Source organism: Peromyscus leucopus, chromosome 2 (genome assembly GCF_004664715.2).
Source record: "Peromyscus leucopus breed LL Stock chromosome 2, UCI_PerLeu_2.1, whole genome shotgun sequence".
NCBI lineage: Eukaryota > Metazoa > Chordata > Mammalia > Rodentia > Cricetidae > Peromyscus > Peromyscus leucopus.
This window is the reverse complement of record NC_051064.1, coordinates 131561216-131567440: the sequence shown is the minus strand read 5'-3', so window position 1 is coordinate 131567440 and position 6225 is coordinate 131561216.

The window sequence follows — 6225 nt, the reverse complement described above, 5'->3', positions numbered from 1 at the left end:
AGCAAAGCCGCGGCATGAGCATGGGCCAGGCCCTACAGTAGGCTCTTCCTCTTGCAATCTGTAACCTCTGGAGGTGATTTAGGAGACCCCAGGCTGAATGTGCTTTGTGGGGTCCCCTAAAACAAAAAACTGGGATTGCATGTTCTTCCTCACTCCCTGGGAAACGCTGGAATTAATAAACTCGGGGTTCTTCCCTGATTTCTCAGAGGATAAAGGACCCTCACTCAAATAAAGGAAGGGACATGAAGTCCCAAACAGAGAGCAGGGTAGGAGCCACTGGGAAGCCCCGCCTCCCGTGACATTGTAGAGTTTGGATTGGATACCACAGCAGCTCATCACTTTTTTTTTTTTTTTGCCCCAGAAAAGATTATAAAAGACTCTTCAGCATCCACCCCACCCCCCATCTTGAAAAGGGTTGCCCCATTAAGGCAACAAAATCCGGCAGGGTGAGGACTGGAAAGACTGCTTAATTGATAAACTGTTTCACTGAGTCCCTGAGTTCAGATCCCCAGCCCCAGGTAAAAAGGTTGGCAAGGTGGCCCCAACCTGTACTTCAGTAGGTGAGCTCTGAGTTCAGTGAGAGAACCTGCCTCCAAAAATAAGGTGGAGTGCCGCTGAGAAAGACACCCAGTGTCAACGTCTGTCCTACATACACACACACACACACACACACACACACACACACACACACACACACACACGAGCTCCTGGGAGACCTGGCCAATCAATTCCTTTGCTACCTCATTTGAAAATGTTTCTTCCCCTTCAAAAGCCTGGCTGAGCTGGGCGATGGTGGCGCACGCCTTTAATCCCAGCACTCAGGAGACAGAGGCAGGTAGATCTCTGTGAGTTCGAGGCCAGCCTGGTCTCCAAGCGAGTTCCAGGAAAGGCGCAAAGCAACACAGAGAAACCTTGTCTCGAAAAACCAAAAAAAAAAAAAAAAAAAAAAAAAGCCTGGCTGAGCCCTGACATCAAAATGATACAGAAATTGAGGACTCAAGGCCAGGGTTCAAATCCCGACAACTTCTGGCTAGGTGGCCAGAGCCACAGAGGAGCCAGGGTGGAGGGCCTGGAGTAGAACCGTGCAATGCTGGGAGACCCCAGAGGCCCCTGGGGACCCACATGTGATGGCTGGAAAGGTGGGGGAGGGGCACAGATCATGACAAGGGACAGCTGGTAATACTGCTGTGCTCTGGAGAAACAGGTGCAGAGCGGATTCCCAGGAGAGGGATAAGGCGTACCTACTTTGTGTGACATCACTTGATATAAGCTGTGGACAGACAGTTTTGCTTTTATAGTGATAAATTTATTTTAATGTGCCTTATAAAAATATATATAACCAGCCCATGAATTCTTTGATTCCCCACTTATGAGAGCTTATAAAGCTCCATTTTAAAACAGACACGTTAAACTAAAAGGCAGTCAGTGAATTTAAAGGACACAGGAAGGATGATGTGGCAGCTATGGCCTGGCTTGAAACCCCAAGGCCTGGGAAAGCCTGGCACCTCTCAGTTGCTGTGCTATCTCAAGAACAGAACTTGGCCTCTCTGAGCTGCTATCTCCACCCCGCAGAGGCGGCAGATGAAATAAATGAGGTCACCGGAAGCATCTGCTGGCTTCCTCCATGGCAGCCCCGCCCACCACCTCCATCTACACCCTGCCAGAGGGCTGGGAGGAGGCACAGATGGGATTTGAACCCTGGTCTGCTGGATCCCAAATCTTGGACTGGGTTGCAAGTACTGCCAGAAATACACATACTCTATACACTGTCTACCTGCTGGGCCCTGGAGTCCCAGGGTGTCCCTTGCTCCTGCCTGGGTCACCAGTCTCCAGAGGCTAGTGACTCTCTAGTGGAGCCCACAGTGCCCTCTTGAATGAGCCTGACCTCCCAACAGCTGTCCTGAAGAGTGGGTGACCATTGTCTTCAAAATCAGACTCTACCCGAGGCCACCGTTGTTGGCAGGACAGAGCACCTCACAGCACCCACCTGGTTACCCCAAAACCTGCACTTGCAATTATTTTTCATGGCAAAGAGACTTCCAGAGAGGGACGGGTTACAGATCCAGAAATCAGGAGATGGTCTTAGGTGGCTCACACAGGCCCTGTGAGTGAAGGAAGGCAACAGCAGCCAGTGATACAGGAAGACACCCCAGGGCTAAGAGGATGATGGATCCGTAACGCCACGGAGTGCAGGCTGCTTTTTGGAGCTGGAAGAGACAGAAGAGGGGATCAGCACCTGGGGGCTCCTGTTCTTGGAGCTTAGCTGTGGGGAACCCACTGTGGGCTCCCAGCCTCCAGACTGTAAGACAATAAACTCCTGTTATTCATGGTGACTTGCTCTTTAGTACTAGATGCTAACATCCTGTGTACCCTCCTTGAAGGCCACCCTCCCTATTCATATGCATGGAACCCTCAACTCCTGGCTGTGGCTGTGGTTGGGCCTCGATGGTCTAATGAGAAGGTTTCTTCATGCACAGAGCAGTGACCAGGACAACCCCACTTCCCAGGGGACAATTTAGGACGTTCAGAGGCCAGCAGCGCAGACTTCTGCTAGGCACCCTCCAGGCCACCACTATAGTTGGCGGAAACTTTGCTCCCTGCTGGCCAACGGAGCCCTGGGTGGCTCAGACACCCTGCAGTCACCTAGATTAGAAGGAACACTCCAATCTGCTCCCCAAACTGCCCTTGCACCAGATCTGGCAGAGCAGATCTATGATCCCAGCTGCCCAGGAGGCTGAGGCAGGAGAATCAAAGGTTCAAGATCTGTCTGGGCTCTACAGTGAGTTCAGGGCTAGCCTGGGCAACTTAGGGAGACATTTTCTCAAAAAGAGAGGCCTGGGGTCTCAGCTCAGTGACAGGGTGCTTGGGTAGCATGTGAGGCTCCAGGTTCCAACCCTAGAGCTGAAAAATAAGATAAATCAGTAATGTAAAATTGTCTTTGCAGGCCGGGCGGTGGTGGCGGCGGCGGCGGCGGCGGCGGCGGCGGCGGCGCACGCCTTTAATCCCAGCACTCGGGAGGCAGAAGCAGGTGGATTTCTGTGAGTTCGAGGCCAGCCTGGGCTACCAAGTGAGTTCCAGGAAAGGCGCAAAGCTACACAGAGAAACCCTGTCTCGAAAAATCAAAAAAAAAAAAAAAAAAAACTGTCTTTGCAGACATGCTGTCTGGTGAGACGTCTGAGAGCCTCGCACATCATCTCTCCTGAGGAGACCGAGTTCCTGCTGGGGGTCCTTCTCTGTCCCTTGCCACAGCCTACTCCAGTCTAAACAGACCTTTGCCTCCTTGGAGGAGGAGTGCCCGCCACTTTCTCTGTGGGGCCAGCACCGCCGGCTCAGAACACCCCTCTCCACCCACATGCTGGGAGGTAAAAATAACCCTCACAGATCCACCAGGTTTCACATTTCAACAATGAGTGTGGGAGTCTGGGTCCTTTCAGCCAACCCAGTGCGGCTGGGCTGCTATCGCATCTCCACGTGGGACCTTCTGAACGCCACCTGTTCGGTCCTTGATGGAGCCCTCCCTTGAAAGTCACCCCCAGCTCCAGCTGGGAAAGGAAGGCCAGAGGGGTGCTGCTGTACTCGTAGCCGACCTGGGCCTGAGGCAGGATACACAACAGCCCAGCAGCAGAACCTTCTAGGGGTCCTCCGGGACAACGTGGGCGGCTTTGGGGGCCTCTTTCTAACCCAAGGGTGGCTGGCCACTCTGGGGCCTTCTGCCTGCCCAGAAGTATGATGTTGATGGTGCTCTGTGACCTCATCCCCTGAGAACTATAGGCCCCAGGGTAGAGTCACAGGAAATATGAGAAGCCAGAGAGCACCCTGTCTCTCTCAGGCCACCCAGTGTGCTGGCCCAGGCCTGCCTGTGTCCCTATGTGAAGAGACATGGCCCTCTGAGAGTCACCCAGGAAAACACAGCCTCAGACCTGGCCCAAGTCTCCAGGGAGTTCCAGACTTGCAGAGGACGCTGCTCCGAGGCTAAGTGTTGAACCCCCCATCCCCCAGGCTCCTCAGCAGGCAGTACAGAGGCCACAGCTCCCCGGGAGGCAGAATTACACCCACCCACATGTTGAGACCTCCATGGGGCCCTGCAGACAGGAGACCTTAGGGTCGCCATCCCATGGTTGTCAGGGACTCTGTTGCAAATCATCTAAACAGCCCAGCTGGTGCCTTTGGTTGAAGATTGGTTCTGAGCACCCACCAGGACCCCACATGGGGGGTGTGGATGTGACCAGTGCTATGGGAGGGGAGCAGAACCCTGGACCTGGAGGTAAAGGCCTTGTTCTCTCCAACTCTGACCTAGGGAGTGAGATTGTCACACTGCATCCCAACACACACACACACACACACACACACACACACACACACACACTGCTACCCCACCCCCCATAGGAAGTAACTAAGGTAGCACCTGTAACTTATCTATAGTAAGAATTACCTCATAGGGCATTTCCCCCACAAAGGGGATTTTTATTTAATCCAATAAAACAACAACGGCCACTAAACAAAAATAATAGGCCCTGCCCCTGAAAGAAGCTAAAAATAAAAATGCAAGGCAGAGGGCTATTTATGTTTTAAAGAACCTGCTGTTCGGGCCCTTCTAGGAAACCTACAGTTTTTCTGATTTAAAAAGCACAGCTTCCATGAGCAGGGGTCCTAACCATTGTCTGAACTCCCTTCTCCCCAGAAAGGCCACTGCTGTGATTGGAGGAACAGCAGCCCCTTGGAATCGGAGGACAAAAACTGTATCACACCTGGAAGGAAGAGAGAGACAGAGCCCAGGTCCCTGGTGGCAGCAAAAAGCCTGTCTCAGGCCTGGACATTTTATACTGTGAAAAAAGAAACTGTCCACGTATTCTGACCTCCTGCAGGAGTTCAACAAACAGCTTGTTTTCGGGCCAGTGAGAGGGCTCAGTGGGTAAAGGTGCTTGCTGCCAAACCGGATGGACCTGAGTTCGATCTCAGGGACCCACATGATGGAAGGAGAGAACTGACTCCAGCGCGTGCGCCACGGCCTGCTTTTAGCTGCTCACATCGGAGCCATCAACATGACACACAGGGTGTGTGGGTTGTCTAGTTAGCGTGACAGAATCTAGGACCGACTAGGAGAGAAGGCTCTGGCATTTGTGTGAGAGATTAGCTAGATTAGGCTAATAGAGGCGGGGTGTGTACTGGAGTCCTGGACCAAACAGTAAGGAGGAAGCAAGCTGATCAGTGAGCACAGGGTCCTCTCTGCTTCCTGATGGCAGATGACAGCCATCTCACAGTCCTCCCTCCACATCTCCCCTGCCTCGATGGACCAGTCTCAAGCCATGAGCCCAGACGAACTCTTCTTCCCTTGGGTTCCTTTGTCAGGTGCTTGACTTTGTCTAAACCGTGAGAAAAGTAATTCCCAAGGTCACTGCTCTCAGGGAGACAGTCCACAAAGATGTCCATCTCCGTGGCTATTTAATCTGAATTCACTGCCCCCAAGCCTGGCTTCTGATCTTGACGAGAGCCCAGAAGTGATGTGTGACTTTGGGATAGTCACGTCTCTGCTTCCCCATCTGTAACGTCAGGGAGGGCCAAGCACCCCCAAATCTATATTCTCTGAGGTCCTCCTGCACATCTGTGCCTAACAGCTGGCTGCCCTCCAGCAGGATGGAGCTGATGCTGCTCTCTGAGTTCTTGGCTCTGGGTAAACAGCCAGGAGGCCCTGCTGCCTGCCAGACCTCTGGCCGGCAGCTCTCTGGAGACGCCAATAAATCTCGTCAGGTGATGAAAAGCCCGGCTCCTGCCAGCAAGCCATGAACTGAAGAGCCCCATTGTGGCTAGGCCTCCCTCTGACAGGGCCTTGCTCAGCCCCTGGGCAGGTTGCAGGTCCAGGCTTTGAGGAAGCCAGCTCTACAGTCTGGGTACTCAGTTACAGCTAGCCCCCGCTAGGCCATTGCTGGACCTCCACCTCCCTGCAGGGTGTACGCGCACGCGCGCGCGCGCACACACACACACACACACACACACATTCGTACACACACACGTACACACATATACATAGCCCTGCAACCACGGCACACTTGATACACCTCAAACTCACCCTTCTAGGGATGGATGCCTTTTGCTTCCATTGCTGGCCCTCAGCCTCCTCTGTCTTCACCTCCAACTTTCTCTCTCCATTCACCCAAGCCCTGTGGCTTCTGTGTCCCTCTCACATGCCACCATCAGGGTCCAGCCACATCAACTGTCCCTGTACCT